The following is an 18,810-nucleotide window of genomic DNA, read 5'->3' as shown; positions in this document are numbered from 1 at the left end:
GTTTACTTACACTCTGTTATGGGAGGAGCAATCATATTATACTAAGTTAACCAGAAAATAGATTCTGAGAAGTAAACTTACCATGTGAATCAAGGGTAGTGCAAAGACTTCTAACAATCAGTCTCATTAATAATTACTAAGAATGCTTTCCAGTTTTTTTCAACAATAATAATAAGGGCTGATTATATATAAATATCTTTAGTGAACTTGGAGTTATTAGCATGAGAGGTTGGGGCCTAGGGAGGAATTATATAATAAAAAAAAGACATTTTTGGAATAGGCTGAATAGCAGACCATTTAATGAAAATAGTACAAGGAATATGGCCTTGCACCCCAGCTGGAGCTTCTAAACTATGAAAGAGAAGAATGAAAATGACCATAATTTAGAAAATGGAAAACTTGTTAATTAACAAGATTCTAGGAACAAAGATGTCATATTAAACTTAAAAGATTTCCTTTTAATAAGAATGCTTACAGTGGCCAAGCAGTCATATTACTTAAATAAATAAAGTGGCTGGATACAGACAACAGGAGTAGGGAGAAGACTACCCAAGTTAAGAGCAAGTCTCTTTCCTATAAGGGGAAAGTATCCCCTAACCATTCTACTCAATTTTTGTCTTAAGCAAATTTAGATATCAATAAGAGTCAGATATCACAATTTTTACTCAAAAGTCAGTATTTTTTAAGAGGCAGGGTCTTACTCTGTCACCCAGGCTGGAATGAGTGGTGCTATCATAGCTCACTGCAGTCTTGAACTCCTGGGTTCAAGTGATCCTTCTGCCTCAGCCTCCCAAGTAGATAGGGCACCAGGTGTACACCACCACACTCAGCTAATTTTGGTTTTTTATTTTCAAAAAATTTTAAACTCTGTATGGGTCAAAGAACATATAATTATGGGAAACATTGGCTTCCAGTAATAGCAGGCTAAGTAATTTAGATCCACCCACTGCTTAAGACAGCTAGAAAATCTGGACCAAATTTGTACAAGTCACTTGACTGAAGACATGAAAAGTTAAGATAGAGAAAAAAATTACTGGGCTAGGATCCAGAGAAGGAGAGAGGCTCAGAGAGGCAAGTCAGGAGCTTGGAGCTTCTTTTTACTTGGGAATATTAGATGATTCCAGAGAGAACAGTTTAGAGGCAATGAGGCTAAGGAGAATGGAGTTTGGGGTCCTGAACCCACCAAGGGAAGGAGGCATAGTGAATCTGCTCCATTCCCTAAACTTTGGGTTGGAATCCTGAAAGGTTGCATCCTAGCAGGGCAAACCAGGAGTGGGATAGCTCCTCACAGGGAATGCACCTCAGTTTGTGAATATCTCAATTCCTAAAATTTAACCAAGGTGACTTCACAGTGCTAGAACACCAGGTACCTGGCAGGAGAAAGTATAAGCAGTCTCTGAAAAAATACAGCATCATCACAAACCAATTTTACCAACAATTTTGCAAGTACAGCAACATAAAAAATAATCATGACAAAAGCTAATCTCTAGAGGTCACATATTGTATGATTACACACACACACACACACACACACACAAACATTTTCAAAAGGACAAGATTATAGAGATGAAGAACAGATTAGTGGTTGCCAGGAGATAGAGATAGTGGAGGATAAAGGTGTAGGTATAACAAAGGCAGAACATCAGGGAGAATTTTTGTGGTGATGGAAAAGTTCTGTATCTTGAATTAAAAATGTACAAGGGATATCCAAAAGTTCAATATGTACATGGAAAGGGGCACAGCATCATTAATCATAAGGGGAATGCAGTTTAAAACCACACCACATCACATCCACCAGAATAGATGAAGTGGTAAAACAATTGGCAATCCCAAGTTTTGGTACAGTATAGAGCAACTAGAGTCTCATATAATGAGAATGTAAATTGATACTACTTTGGAAAACTATTTTTTGCATTGTCTACAAAAGTTAACTGTGTGGCAGCAATTCTACTTCTAGATATATACTCAACAGAGAGACATGCACATAAGCACAAAATGTGCTAGAAAATGCCCGACAATAGGATAGATTAAAAAAAAATGTAGAAGACTAACACATTGGAATAATATGTAAGAAATAAACCACAGTTGTTTGCAAAAAAAAGTAGATAAATCTCACAAAGATAATTGTTGGGTATAGAGAAAATGTTTTTTCTATTTGTGGGGCTTTCTAAGTAAATTTTGCTGAAACTTGGGATCCTGGGCTAAGAGCAAGGGTAATTTACAACCACATAAATAATGAGAGAACTGCAAAGAGATTTATCTAACTTTAGAGGTAGATAGTCTAGAGGTAGGTATTCAAGGGGGAATGAGGCCTAGGACTTTGGAAACATTTCTGCATTGAAAAAGCTGGACACACCTGGGTATATTTAGCCTTAGAGAGATGTATTTATATTTTAAAAGTTTAGAGAACCCAAGATTTTTGTGTCCACGGAGCAAAGTTTTTCTCAATCTTTTTGGGAGGAGAGTAGAAGGCAGCTCTCTCTTGCTTCTAAATGTAAACAGACAAAATCAGTTTTTCTCTGTCTCTCACCTGTGATACAGACTTTGAAGTTTGTATGCCTGAGACATCTGACCTGGCTTTCTTTGTGTTGTCCTAGGGTTAAGAATTGAAGTGTAGAGGATTATGTGGTCATTATTTGCTTTTTAAGTAAATAATGATAATCCATTTCTGATCTAAACACCATATACACATTGAGGATAAAATTAATAAGTATGAATATTTAAAAACACTCAACAGTAAGGTTGAAGAAAAAGAAGATAGTCACTAAAAACTACGTAACGTGTAATTCCATTGTATAATTTTATTTATATTAATTTAGAGGTAAAACTATATCAAAGTGTTTTGGGATATTAGTGAAACTATGACGAAAAGCAAGAACGCAGTTACCATGTCGAGAGAGAATGCCTTTGTAAGGAGGGAGAGTACAGTGGTTTAGAGGAGGCAAATGGGAGGTTTCTGGACATCTACATTGTTCTATTTCTTGACTAGATGGTGTTTGCGTGGGTGTTCTCTTTGGGCTAAATTACTGGAGGTGACCCTCTTTATTTCATGCATTGTTCTGTAAGTAGTAGTTCATAATAGAAAGATCAATAATCTTTTGGAGTGGATTCAGGTTGCAAGCTCCTGATTTACAATCTCTGCATTAAGGGTTTATTTCTAAGGATTTTGTTCTTCTGTCTTAAGGAGAACCTAAAGATAATTTCCTCTAGCTTATCTTCACCTGGCATATTGTTATGCACGGCAGGGTGGGAGAGTATATAAAGGTAGGGTATTCAGATTTTCTCAAAATCTTTACAACATAAAAATTTAAAGAGATTTGAACATTGATATTTCTAAAGTAAAAATATAGAAATATTTAATGTCTAATATTTTGTATATAAACTGTATGACACATTTAGAAAGGACAATGTGGGGAGAATACTGGGTATTGATGGGAGGAGTTGGGTCTGTGGGTTGCAAAGAGGCCCTGTTCTGTTTTCAGGCCATGGGTTTTCCTTATAATCAAACTTACTGAAAACAAACTTGCATTCACTGGTCCTAATCATTTACTTTCATTTCCTTTTTAATCTACTATTGCTGTTAGGGTCCATATTAACTCCACTAAATAGAAATCAAAAATTGGTGGCTATGTGTTGGATCTCATCTGAATACATGTTTTTATTGGCGCATTGAGTTGTTAATATTTACTTAGGTATTTATCCAATTTGGAAAATTGGAAGATTGGATACAGCTATTTGGATTTCTGGTTTCTCTTAAATTATATGTAAGATGCTGAAATAATCTGCCTCACTTTTGTGTGTTAACAATTAACTAGAGCTTAATAGGTTTTGTGCTCTCTGGAGGGTACATATGCTCTCCAGATTCCCATCATTCTCATCTTCAACTTGTCAATGGCTCAGTTCTCCTACCTACTTAGCTCTTGTAGATATTTGGGTTTGCTATTGGTGCCTTAAAGGTAGATCTATAGAGAGATGTATCTCATATGAAGCAAGATTAATAATAGGCAGCCTTCTTTCCACTAGAAATATATCTGTAGAAAATGTCTTGAGTTGACTTGCACCTGCTATCTTATTTCCAACTCTTTCCCAGTGCTTTTGTTCCATCTTCACTCATATATATATATATATATATACATATATATATATAATTCTAAGCCAAAGAGTGCTGAACTAATATATATATACATACATATATATAATATATATATAATATATATATATACACATATATATTAGTTCAGCACTCTTTGGCTTAGAATTTTTGGTACCTGCTCTGTATGTTCTGAGCACCCTTCCATTTATCCATTTAAATTACTTTCTGCACATCTCTTAATATTATGTTTTGCAGAACGTTAGGATTTAAAGAAATTAGAACACTGATATTTCCAAAGTAAAAATATAGAAATATTTTATATTATTGCATCATAAACTTTATGACACATTTAGAAAGCACAATGTGGGGAGAATACTGGATATGATCTCAAGAAATGTTCCAAATCCTTTAACTCTCTCTCTGTCTTTTGTTACATTACTTTCTAGAGACATGGCTTAATTTATGGGACCATCTCTGCACTCTATGTCCTTTCTAAGGTCATTAACAACATTTAATAATTCAGCCATTCACTCAATAAGTATTGTCAGCAGCTTCTATGCTAGGTACTGGAAGTATAACAGTGAACTGAATAGACACATCCCAACTTTTAAGTAGGTTACTATCTGGTGAGGGATGTGCCAATTTAACAGGCAAGTATAACACCATTTCATAAGTGTTATGATAATGCAAATAGATAATACGATGGGAACATATAGGAAGAGCACCTAATTCAGAATGGGGGGCGGTCAAAGTAGGTTCCTAGACAATGTAAAATCTAAGTGAGACAAATATAGAAATAAACCAGCCAATAGAAGAATAAAGCAGGATGAAGATGAACAGTGGATGACAATCCATAAGTGCATTATAGAAACTAAAAAATGGTCAGTATATCTGCAGTGTGAAGTGTGAGGGTAGGAATGTCAAATAATGATAGTGGAAATGTCAGTAGAGGACAGATCATCCTTGGACATCTCAAAACAGGAAAGTGCTAAAGATAGCTTTTAAACAGGAAAATAATTGGATCATATTTGAATTGGGAAAAGATCATTCTGGGGAATAGATTGAAGATGAGCTAACCAAGTGCCATCAAATAGCTTATAGTAATCATCTCAGAGAGAGATAATGACAATAAGATTTGAATACAAAGATATAGGTAAGTTATAAGATAAAAGATATCTCCTGCAAACATTAATGAAAAGGAAGCTAAAGTGGCCATACTTAATGGGTTTCAGGACAAAGACTATTACCAGAGATAAAGAGATAGAATAATGATAAAAGGGTCAATATGTCAAGAAGACACAACAATGCTGACAGTGAATACACTCTCTGAATCTCTGTGTGACCACACTTCCAGTTCTGGTCAATGGAATATGTGTGGCAATGATGTGTAACTTCTAGGCTCTGTTAGTTATGTGTCTGGTGTTTCTGCCCTTGCACTTTTCACACCATCTTCTATCTCTATGTGGTGCTAAAATGACCTTGCAGCCACAAAATGGAAGTAGCCTAGGTCACTGAATCACAACGACAGGGAGAGTTACCTGGTCCATCTGAGAGTCAGAAGTGAGCATAAAACCAGCTTCTCTTGTGGCAGTGAGATGGGGTGTATTCAGTTCAACAGCCTTAGATTTTTCACATAATATTATTAATAATATTACTATTAATCTTTTGACTGATATTATTCAATACTTAAACTAAGTTCTCTTTCTATTTGAATTTTCCTCTCCTGTCCTCACTTTTTCCTTTCCTATAAAATAGACATGTTTGAAAAGCATAATAACACTTTCTAGCTATATTTTATACTTTTCAAATGTACATCAGAGGAATAATTAAGTTGGATTCTTATAAATGTATAAACATATGTCTCAAGAGCAATGTATCCCCAATTATACCATAAATATAAATATTAGTTTCATGGCATATAACTAAATAATCCTGGAAGAAAGGGTTCCACATTTTAAAAATTCAGCAGGTTTTATTACTTGAGGGCTTCTGAGACCCTTTGATTTGCTAATGTATGATTTGAAGCTATAAGGGCAAGACATGTTTTTAGAGTTTTTCACAACCTACAGGATTATGAATCTTTTATTTTGCATTAAACATCTTGCAGAATTGGTGTTGTATAAAATAAACTTCAGGATTGGTATAGAAGAATGATGTTTTTCATAGTCATGTCAGATAAGAATATTTCATATTTTCGTTCACATTTTTCAGGGCTTTTTATGGTTGAACTCTGCTGTTCTATTCTGTTATTTTCATCTGTTATGTGTTATGTCATCTGTTACATTCCTGGGGGAGCCTGACATTAACACTCGTTATAGGTGGTGATTATGCTTCACTAGGTTTATTTTTTTAATGCCATTATACTTTATGGTATATAATTTGACTTTATTTTTCACCATTATTGTTAGTCTCAGTATCTGACCTTATTTCTACTTTCTTAGTGTAGGTTCTCATCTCTTATCTGGACTACTGAAATCATCCCCTAGTTACTATCCTGCCTTTAATTTTGAGCTTCTAATTCATACTAAACACGTATTGATCTTATGACAAAGAATCTGATCATGGTAGTCCATATCCTAAAACCCTATACCTAATTTCCATTGCTTAAACTTGTCTTGTTTAGCACTTAGTATCTCCTTTCAAAGTGAAGAAGCTCATCTTTCTTCTAGTCTAAGAAATTCTCAATTATCATGAATTTAAATATTGCTTCTCTTTTGTTATTGTTACACTTTCCAGGTAGAACTTCCTCAGATGCTGAAACTTCTAGGTCTATTTTCCTTGTCCTCATCCTTTATTTCCTCATACCTATTTTTTTACTCACTTGTGTTGTAGTTAAAAGGAATTTCTGGGTTCAAAATCTTCTGTCTGTGGTACAGTGTTTTAGTAAGTGTGCTTTTGCGTTAACTGACTTGGGTCAAATCCAATGCCCACCACTTATTAGCCATGTGGCTTTGAGTATGTTTTATAAAAGAATTATAGTTCAATTTCCTTGTCTGTAAAATAGGGATGATAATATTACTGCTTATTTGGCTACTATGAAAAATAATTAAATAAAATATGCAAAGCACTTAGAACAGTGTCTGACATAATAAATGATCTGATACATGTTATATTATTTTTTAGATATTGTTTTTCCATTGTTTTGATTATGTTGTTTTTCACAAACTATTTAATGTTTTCTTGTTTGTAACCATCTGTGCTATTTCTTATTTTATAAATGTGATGCCCTCTCTTAACTCTTCATGCATATTAATTATACACATCTTCAAATGTATAACCAGTATCTCTCTTGATTGCTTGCTCTGTTAACTATTTCTTGGGTACAAAATCTTTCATTTAGTCTCTCTTTCATAGGATGTCTTTTTTCAGGTAGTTTGCTATTTTTTTTATTATACTCATCTTCATCACAGAGATTTTCTGCTGGATTTGCTGCTTAGTCTATTTTGGTAGCTTCATTGTAGTGGCATCATATTTCTTTAATCACATCTCATTTGCTTTTAATATTTTAGAAAAATTCCTCATGATTTCTTCCCCACTGACAGTCCTACACATTTTTGAGAGCAGCTTGTTCTTTCAGAGAAATTTCTTCATGACTGGTCTCTTCCCTTTTTTCCAGTGTAGGTTCTAGTCTCATAAACTATGTGAAATTGAACAAAGTTTCCCAGCTGTGTCCACAATATCCCATTCCCCAAGCTTCCTCCTCTACTTAGACTAGCTAGTTCTGAATTTTACTGCCCCAACTTATAGGTCCAGTGAGCACCTACATAGGAGTCAACTCTGCTTAGCCTATGGTTTCCTCTATAAGCTGTTCCTTTAACAACCCTCCCCTCCCTGGCTAGAATTAGCAACTACTCTCACTATACCTCAGCCTAACCTAGTTATTACACTCCTGTCAGAGCACCAACAATATATTATTATCTTTATTTGTCTGTATAAAAGGGGAGAACTTTCATCATAATTTAATCCTTGATCTCTAACTTCCACTTCCCTTACAGATAAGGCAGATGTCAAGAAGGTCTTTCAGGTTGCTGAGCTTGGTAATATATAAAAGTGCAAACCAGGAAACCAAGAAAGATTTAAATAGCATTATATAAGGAAAGAGGTGGAGGGAAGCAAATCCCAGAGTGGGAAGGAAGCTGAAACTAGACAGTGAAAGGCTGGAAAAGAGAGACTTTGGAGGAGGAAGAAAAAGACAAAAACAAAACAAACAAACAAAAAAAAACAACAACAGTGAAAGGAGATTAGGGAAGATTCTTTGTGAGTAGGATGGGAAAAGGCAAAAAGAAAAAGGGATGGCTAAAGATTTTTCTGTGCAAAATGGATTTTCATGTTCCCCAATTTTTGAGCCACATATATTTCAAGATTTGGGTAGGTTTTTTTGTTTTGGTTTTGGGTTTTTTATTGTTGTTGTTTTTAATTTAGAAAGCTAAAACTTTACATATACAATATATTTTGTAAAATCCCCAGTGAAGTCTTGGGCAGCACTCTGTGATCAAACAAATTAATATTATCTTCAGCAAAAAGTATGGATATTTACACAAAAAGTCCGGATAAACAAAGAGTGCAAGTAGCCTTATGTACATTTAAATTTGGTTTTGCTATCAAATGAGTTTACTAAAAATTAATAAAAATCCTTTGGTTTTAAGGGTTTATTGGATTTCAGAATGACTAAGCAGTGTCCCTATATAACCCTTGCTTTCACCTCCCTGCCAGATCCTCTTTGTCTTGACTGGACTCAGTTATATATCTGTGGTCAAATGTTGGGTCATTGATTGGTTGAGGATGGCCTGAGCTGGGACGCTTGTCTCTCTTCTGTGTGGTTTTTCATCCTCCAGCTGACTAGACCAGGCTAGCTCACAGGATGGCAGCAGGAGTCCAAGAGAGTGAGTGAAAGCACACAAGGCCTCTTAGGGGCTAGGCTTAAAACTTGCACATGGTCATTTCCAACACATAATTTTGTCAAATCAAATCACCAGCCCAGATTCAAGGGATGGGGGAATAGACTCTACCTCTTAATGGGATGACCTATGAAGTCATATTACCAGGGATGTACAATAAGTAGGGCCATTTTTGCCATCAGTCTACTGTAATATTAAATAATAAAGTGCTGAGTCTGAACATGAAGTGGGAATCGGTGGAGAACCAATGCTATCTGTGGAGCACCAGTCATATAATCACTGGTTGCCTTACCAAAATCAATTTCCCCCATTCTCTTTTGTAACAGTGCTGTGGATTTCTCTTGAGGTAATGATCTTCCTCTTTTGTGTAGCAACTGTGGTTTGGGGGAAAGTGACTTTACTCTTTGCTGAAAGGCACAAATTAATAAAGCTAATCCCATTCCCCATGCTACAGTGATTGGTTCAGGGAAAGGAAGGAAAAAGTCCTAAACCAAATTAAATATGGAACTTTAGCCATAGTTGGCTCAAAAATAGTCCAATCAAGATAAAATTCAAAATTTTGACCAATGGTTGAAGATAGAGGATGCATACAGTTTCTGCTTGTAACCATAAGGTAAGTTAGCCTAAGGATCAAGCTGACACAGAGGAGGAGGAAAGAAACTAAGGAATCACAAAGAAACAGAATAAAGTCAAGGTTAAGCTGTGCAGAAGTTCTTCTTGCCTTTGATATTCTTAATAAGTCAACAAATCACCAGCTGGAGTTGGATTTTCTAATACCTGTGAAAGCATCCAAACGTCATACATTTCTATCTCATCAGACTCTTTGAGGCAGTGCTAGGTTTAATTTATCTCCCTCCCCAGCTTTAGCCTAGTGCTTAGTTCATCATAGGTGCAAAATAAGTGTTTAAGGGTGCTGTATAACCTGAAACCTGCTGTAATATAGCTCTCCTGTGTAAATAAAGTAGAAGCAATATCTATAAATTTTTAAAAAACAAGAAACAGTAAGCAGACTCCAATTCATAAGGCTCAGCTGTTGATATTTATAGAATAAATGTGTAAATTAACTGATAAATTAAGAACTTAAACCTAAAATCTAACATTCCATATAGGTCTATTTTGCTAGAATCATAGCTAAAACAGCAGCTACAAGTTAATGTTTTCGGTTTAAAGAAAGAAAGAAAAAAAACCCTGAAAACTAAAAATGTCCCTAAAAAAAATGGAATTATTCTAGAAAGGGCAATCCAATCTTTTATTTATGGATAATGAGTTTTAGAATAAGAGAATAAGAAAAGGAAGATAAGCCACAGGAGAGTAGAAGATCAAGTTCATAGTGATGGTCATGAACATGGCAATGAGACAAACAGCATTCTCATTCTGTAAAATGTACAAGCAAGCTGAGGCTAATTCCCTAAGTCCTTATAAACATTTTGATTTCAGTGTTCCTAGGAAAAGGGAATTTGGTTATTTGGCAGTGGCTGTTGCAGAAATTAACTAGAACGGATGCTTTGCAAAAAGGGGAATCAAATAGCAATGTAGAGTGTTAGTTCTGTGAAACAGAGACAGAGCTCTTAAGTGGTAAGAATTCTTTCTTTGATCTTCTGAGAATTAGAATGTAATGTATGTCTTAACCTGCAAGATAAAGCTTTTCCTTTTAAAAATCAAGACAGGGCAATTTTAAGAAGCAATAGAAAGGAAGGCTAAATATTGGGAAAAACACTATAACGAACTGTAAAATATGTAATGGAAGAGTCTGTCACTGTGCAGAATCAATGTCACTGTTACATCTGCTAAGCTATGACATCCATCTTTCAAAAATACTTTAGAAATAATTAAGTGGATCATTACAGTATTACTCTATCTGCCCTTCACTGTGGGGGCAGACTATGTAATTCATTACCAAATTCTCTTAACCCAGCAGTCCTCACTTCTATTTTTATGAATCTATTAAAATCTTATATAGTCATAACACATGAGAATATCATATGCATTTCTTCAAGACCTAGGATGACAAGCATGTTCGGACACTGTCTTTGAACGATACCAAGGAAAATGAAATTGCAAATTTCAAGTACAAGCCAACTTCATTTGTCCACCCTTTGCCTAGTTATAGTTGGTGAATTTTTTTTATGATGATGTTGCAGTCTGCACATTTATTGCTTTATACATTTAGTAAAATTTATTGAGCACACACTCTGGTCCGGTGCTAGCTAGTTGCTGGGAATTCAGAGACAGAGGAACACATGATTAATGTATCTACTTTCAAGTTTTCCTATTGTAGTACAGGCTAGCTTGTAGAAGAAATACTCCCCTTACCTTTTCCGTCTTCCTAAAAGTGTCAGAAAAGTTCCAGTGTTTTAGACTACAAGCAATTTTTCCTGTGTATTAAATGTCTTGCAGCCCATTTATCTACCTGAAAGATACTCTAAATATCTCCCAAACTTAGCCCAATTGCTTGACTGAACCAGTTTAAATACCTGGCATTCTCCTGAGTAAGGTGCTGATGTCTTCCATAAACTAGAAAGTTATCTTTCCTTTGTCTTCTGTCAATGACAGTGAGCAGCCAAGTTCTCTTTGGGTAAGATGGGAAGAAACTACCCTAAAAATCATCAGAAATGCAAATACTGGTTTGATTCTCAAGCTAAACCAAAAGGGAAATAGTTGGCATACTTTGTCATAGAAATTATAATGAAGATAAAAGAATCCAAAGTAATTCTCCTTCCATCTAGCGATAAATGAATAGTGAAACACACTATTACAGGCCTTTTATCCTCATAAATATTTTAAATATCATGATCAGATGTGCTTGCTGTTTCTCTTTTAATTGAGCTGTGAGAATTCAAACACTGGAGTGGGCTAGAACTTCCAATTATCTCAAAGGTTTTTTTCTGCCATTTCTCTTAGCCCTGAAGAAGATGACCTTTACTGGTTTGATGATGTGGGTATATGATGATTTCAAATTAGTGTCCATTTTCAGATGTTTGTGTAAATGTGAATAATATTGTTTTTAAAAGAATCCTATTTTCTGGATGTATCATTTATAAAACCGTTTATATTCAGAAATGTATGACCCAGAAAGATGTGGATATTATAGTCAGGAATCTCAGACCTTGAATTTCCCTTGCACTCTTAAAAAGTAAATTGATTATGAATTTTTACTGCTATTTCTTGAATAACTTAGGTTTTGAAGAGCTTTAGTCTTGCTTCAGCACTCTCATATCCTCTGAACATATTTCTGCAATCACATTTACCACACTATTTGTCATTTTTAGTTCCCATCTCCCCCATCAAAATGCAAGCACTTGCAGAGCAAGGAATATGGTTTATTCATCTCAGTACCCCAGTACCTAGCAGAGTGCGGAACCAAAAAGTCAAAGCATATTGGATAGAAAAGGAAGAAAGAGAAGTAGGGAAGATGGAAGGAAAGGAAGATGAAGAAATGTAGCAATCAATATGTGGAAAACTCTTTTAATCAACGTGGTAGGAGATGGTTAGAAACTCTCCATTGTCAAACATACTTGACAAAACCTTCATGTTTGTTAAAAGCTTAATATGATATATTTATCAAAGAGGAGAAAACACTCAGGAACAGAAGATAACTTTAAACATAATAATAGGATGAGGCTAACTATGGTAAACTTTTAAAAAGCACGGGAGCTCAAAATGGCTACTTTATTAGGAAATCTCAAAAATACCACAAAAATAACAATATGAGCTTGTCCATGGAAGCACAATTCACAATAGTCAAGATTTGGAAGCAACCTAAATATCCAGAGATAGATAATGAAAATGTGGTACATACATACAATGGACTATTATTACTCAGCCTTGAAAGAGAAGGAATGGTGCAGTATGAGACATCATGGATGAACCTTGAAGACATTATGCTGAGTGAAATGGGCCAGTGACAGAAGGACAGATACTTTGGATTCCACCTATATGAGGTATCCAAAATAGTCACACTCATAGAAGCGGAGAGTAGAATGGTGGTTGTCAGGGGCTGGAGTAAGGGGGGTGTGAAATGTGAAATTGCTAATCAAGAGACAAACTCTCAATTATGCAAGATGAGTAAGTTTTAGAGGTCTATTGCACAATGTTGTCCCTATAGCTAACAATACTATACTGTACACTTAAAATGTGTTAAGAGGGTAGAGGTCATATTAAGTGTTCTTACCAAAACAAAATGCACTTAAAAAACTGAAAAGAGTAATGTCCTTTAGAGGAGTAAAACTTGAGAGAAATATGAGTTTAAAGAGAATTTACACTTTTACTCTATCTACTTCTGTCTTGTTTGAATATTTTGTCCACTGATGATAAATGATCAGTCCCTAATATGATGTTTGGCACATGACAGTCACAAATACAGGACTGTTTAATGAATAATATAAAAATAATTATAAGTTTTTGGATCAAAAAGTGGAATATCTGTGTTCTTCTCCTTTAATTGTAGTGGGGCTGTTTTTTGTTATTAACCAATAGAAGGCAGCAGAAGTGAGCTGAGTGACCTCTAAGGGTAGGTCCAAAATGACAATGCAGCTGCCATCATCTTTACTGGATCACTTGGAGCTGGAGCCTAAATGGGAGAAGCCTGACTGCTCTGAAACCAGGGAGGCCATGTGGAGGTGCTTAGTGGACATCCTAGATGACCTCCCACAAATAGCTTTCATCAACTGCTTACTATTTGAGTGAGCCACCTGGGACTTTCCATCCCATTGTGCCTTCACATAAACACAGCTCCAGTCATGCAATAGACTAGAATCAACTGTATGAGAAATTTCTGGCAATAAATATCCAGCTGAACCCTTCTTGAATCTATGATCATAAAATCGTGAGCAAAATAAAAAATTATTTTAAAAAAATTATTTAATTAATTTGTATTTTCCTTGACAAATAAAAATGGTATAAATATTTATGGTGTACAATGGAATGTTTTGAAATATATATATATATATATATTGTGGAATGGCTAAAGTGAGCTAATTAACATATGTATTATCTCACATATCTTTCTTTGTGTGTGTGTGTGTGTGTGTGTGTAGTGAGTACTCTTGAGATCCACTCTACTAGTGATTTTCAAGTGTTAAACAAATTTTATGGGAGACTATTATTTTGGACTAGCTTCCTGCACCCGGCCCCAGCAGACCAGACCAAACCAGAATGGAGTCACTTGTGCTAAGTGCAAGGTGATCAAAATGAACTTGGAAATGGGCCAGTTGTCCAAAAGAAACAGGAGATTCTAGTCAACCAGAGTCAGCATAATTAGGAAGTTTCCTCTCTTTCAACCTTATAAGGAAAGTAAGTTCCCTAGTCTGCTTTTTGTTCCCTGTTTCTGATTTCTTCAGCCCTCTTCTGTCTATAAAACCAAACTCCTCTGCTCAGCTCATAGGGACACTCATTCTATTTTACAGAACAGGGTGTTGCCCAATTCTAGAATTGCAAATAAAAGCCAATTACATTTTTAAACTGTATTTGTGGTGATTTTGTTTTTTGACAGTTTTTGGTGACCAGGAAGGGACCCAAGGGACGCTGCTGATGACTCCTGAGACTCTTTGAGGGATGTGGAAGAGGCACCCTGACCCCTTTTAAGGTCCTGTCTTCACTCATGGAGCCCCAAAGGTTGGACTCTGCTCTTTTTGCTTTGAGCCCTTGATGCTTGTGGCTTTCGAATCCACGGTTAGTTTGTGCTGTGAGAAAGCACACAACCTTTTGGAGTTTTCTGCGACTGATCAGTGGAAAGGGCTTCAGTATTTAAGGCAACTGACAGCAGTTGCAGTCAGTGGCTGTTATTGCATGAGGTATACAACTCTGGCTTTCAGAAACACCCAGAGATGTGAGTTTTCTCCTCTTTGTTTCTTCTGCTTCTTGTGTGCATAGATAGGGGAAAATCATTGGCTAAATTGGTCAAGAGAAATCTCAGAGCCAAAATCACAGTTTAACTGGTGGCATGGGGTGGGTACCCCAAAGCTGCTTTGAGTGCTTGCCACCTAAGAATAAGATTGCCATGTTGGCGTAGCTGGATCATGGAATGGATTCATCTTTAACACTAGGTTACCTACCAGCCTCAAGACGATTTCTGTGCAGAGAAAGAACACTGTGAAAATACTACACAACCCAACCTCACAGTGTCGCCCTTTTAGGTTTTATCTTGGCTCTCAGAGACCCAAGATTCAATATAAAAAATGGGATTCTTAATTTCGAAAAAAAGTGGGCACTCCAACTTCCAGCTACACCTGCCTTTTACATGTGCAAGTATTAGGTTCCAGAAGCTGCAAATACTTACATAAATTGTGAAATCTTACTAAAGATAATTTAAAATTATGATACTCACATGTGGAATGTTCCAGATGAACAAGACTGCTCATGTAAGCAGTGCATTTAAAAATGAGGGCTCCCAAATTAGACCCACCCAGGAATACCTGTTGATGTGCAGAAGTTTCTAAAAAGATGTAAAAAATATTTTTCCCTCTAAAAGACTCCTTACAGAGGCAAATAAAAAGCATAAGCAACTAATTGGTAATGAAAATTGAATCTGCCAACCTTTTTAATAGTTATTATCTCACCCAGAAGGCAAAAGAAAGTTAAAGTGTTTATAAAAGGCCTTCAGGTTGAGCAGCTTGCTTCTTTTTCAGAGTTAACCATGCTAACTCCAGGCATAGAAAATGCTTCATCTACCCCTATTCACTAATGGGCTCTGCTCTGAATTCAATAATCTGGTCAAGAAACAGAAGCTAACTGAAAAGCCACCTTTCTGGAATTTAGCTGATTATTTTGAAACTCTTGTAAAATATTCACTTCTATAAAGAAAAATCATTAGAAATGTTTATAGTGGGAGAAAGCATTGGTCTAAACAACCCTCATTTTTGATCATTTTTGTCTTAACTAGGCTTTCTACCTATACCCTTCTTTGTTTGGGCAGATAATGGTGTTTAGGTCTGAAATCTAAGGTCTGTGCTTTTGAGATGTAAATTTTCTACCTTGTTGCAACTACAGCCCTCTCTTTGGAAATGCAAATTTAAGGTTGAAAATTTTTAGATGATCATTAAAAATGGGATAAATAAAATGCACAGGAATGGGTTTAAAATAAAGGTTTAATCTACCAAATGTTGAATGGGTCAGAGGAATCACCTGCTGGTCCTCTAACATTTCAGACCTCAAACCAGTTCATTCTATTTGTCCCAGTTTGGAGAAATCTAAAAATCTAAAAACTAAAATGGAAGGCAAGGTTTTATAACAAGCAACCCAGCTAATGGTCACTTAGGGCAATAATCAGGCAGGTCAATCAAGAAGAGGCAAGGGTTCCATGACTCAGCCCCCTGCTAACGTGAGTAAAATGGTCAGGAGGTGAAGAAGAGAGATATCCTTGGGGGAAATGATTTTGGGGAACGATGAATAGGTCCTTGGAAAAACAGATGATGGTTTTTGACAAAGTGTGTCTGGGTGTGGTGTCTGGCTTCCTCTCCTAGGATAGCAGTTCATCTTTCCTGGTTGATGAAACTCCCCTGGGAAAGGATTGGTGACAATCCTCTTCCTTTTCAAAGTTCCTTTTGAAGGAGCTGTCTTTAGCAAGATGACAGAAATTCACAGAACGTGTCTCCATGCATTTTGCCATTTTCCAAGTACCTTCAGCTCAAAGTAACCAATAAACCAAAGTGACATATTTTAGAGTGACATTTCCTGAATTCCTTCAAGAGCTACCTTTGTTTAATGAGCAATTCAAGGGTATAGTTAAGAATGAGAAAATTAGGTGAGTGACAATGGAATAAAAGTTTATAAATCACCTTCTTATAATTTCAGAAGTTTTCTTCAGTAACTTGAAATCTTAAGGTTTTTCAAACAAACAGGAGATTTCAGTGAACATGAGTCAGGGTAATAAAGCAGTTTCGTCTGTTTTAACCTTACAAGGAAAACAGTTTTGAAAAGACCAATCTGTTTTTTGCTTCCTATTTTTGCTTTCTTCAATTCTTTTTGTCTATAAAGCCACACCTTTTTGCTCAGCTCATCAGAGCATTCATTCTATGTTATAGAATAAAGTGTTGCCCAATTCTAGAATTGCAAATAAAAACCAAATAGATCTTTAATTTGTGGTGATTTTATCTTTTGATACTGGTATATAATATAGTCACCATATTATACCATAGATCTCTTAAACTTATTCTTCCTATCTAACCAAAATTTTGTATCCTTGGACTAACATCTCCCCACCCCCACAGTCCCCGCCCTAGCCTTTGGTAACCACCACCCTACTCTCTGTTTCTATGAATTCAACTTTGATTCCACATATGAGTAAGATCATTTGGTATTTTTCTTTCTTTGCCTGGCTTATTTAACTTAATATTTTCCAGGTTCATCTATGTTGTCACAAATGACAGAATTTTCCCCCTTTTTAAAAAGTCTCAATAGCATTTCACTGTGTATAAACCGCATTTTTTAAATCCAGTCATCCATTAATGAACATTTAGGTTGATTCCACATCTTGGACATTGTAAAACAATGCTGTAGTGAACAAGGGAATGCAGATATCTTTTTGACATACTTGTTTCATTTCCTTTGGATATATAACCAATAATGGGATTGCTGGATTATATTGTAGTTCTATTTTTAAGTTTTTGAGGAGCCTCTATATTATTTTCTATAATGGCTATACTAATTACATTTCCACTAACAATGTGCAAGTGTTCTCATTTCTCCACTTTCTCTCCAATACTTGTTATCTTTTGCCTTCTTGATGATAGCCATTCTAATGCAGGTGAGGTGATATCACCTTGTGGTTTCCATTTGAATTTCCTGGTAAGTGGTGTTGAGCATTTTTTTTAATATATATACCAGTTGGCCATCTGTATGTCTTGTTTGGAGAAATGTCTGTTTCAATCCTTTGCCAATTTTTTTAAAATTTCAGCATATTAAGGGGGTTCAAATGTTTAGGTTATAGATATTGCCCTTGCTCCTGCCTACCCCCCTGAGTCAGAGCTTGAAACGTGTCCATCCCTCAGACAGTGTGCAGGTTTTGTTTTCTTGATATTGAGTTGTATGAATTCCTTATATATTTTGGATTTTAAGTCCTTATCAGATGCATGGTTTGAAAATATTTTCTACCATTCTACAAGTTATCTCTTCACTCTGTTGATTGATTCCTTTGCTGACAGAAGCTTTTTAGGTTTGATCTAAATTGACAAATCAAATTTGCCTACTTTTGCTTTTGTTGCCTATGCTTTTGGGGTCATATCCAAAAAACCATTGCCCAGACCAATATAATAGAGCTTTTATCTGCTAAATTTTGGGAGTAAATTGTCATGCAGCAATATTAGCAAGAATACTTACATTTATGAAGCCTGTAATCAAAATCTACTTAAAGTAGTTAGTGGGTCAGTAAGACTGTACTTAATAGAATTTTTCAAGTACAAAAAGCAAATTTAAAAGGATTTTGCTTTAAATTTTTTTTTTGGAGGAAATGAATCTAATTTTATTTTGATTGGTGAAGAAGAATAGTTGTATCAAGTAGAATAGTGTCACAACTGCATTATTTAAAAAGTTTGAAATAGTTCAGAAAGCAAACTTGGATAAACTTTTGGTTAGGTTGGCTAAATTACATATCTCATCTTTCAACATTTGTATAGCTCATAATGACAGTTACATTTGAGATATGTGTGATGAATAAACAATGGAAAATATAGGGAAAACTTACATTAAAAAAGCAGGTAATATGATAGACAAAAGTCAGTAAAAGTGTTAGTTCATCTATCAAGCAGAGATTATATAAGTAACATAATACAAAGATTCCTGAAAATAATTATTGAGGAAGAATTCTGAGATAGATATTTAAAA

The sequence above is a fragment of the Microcebus murinus genome, chromosome 7 (assembly GCF_040939455.1).
Source record: "Microcebus murinus isolate Inina chromosome 7, M.murinus_Inina_mat1.0, whole genome shotgun sequence".
Lineage (NCBI taxonomy): Eukaryota > Metazoa > Chordata > Mammalia > Primates > Cheirogaleidae > Microcebus > Microcebus murinus.
This window is presented reverse-complemented; position numbering follows the sequence as displayed.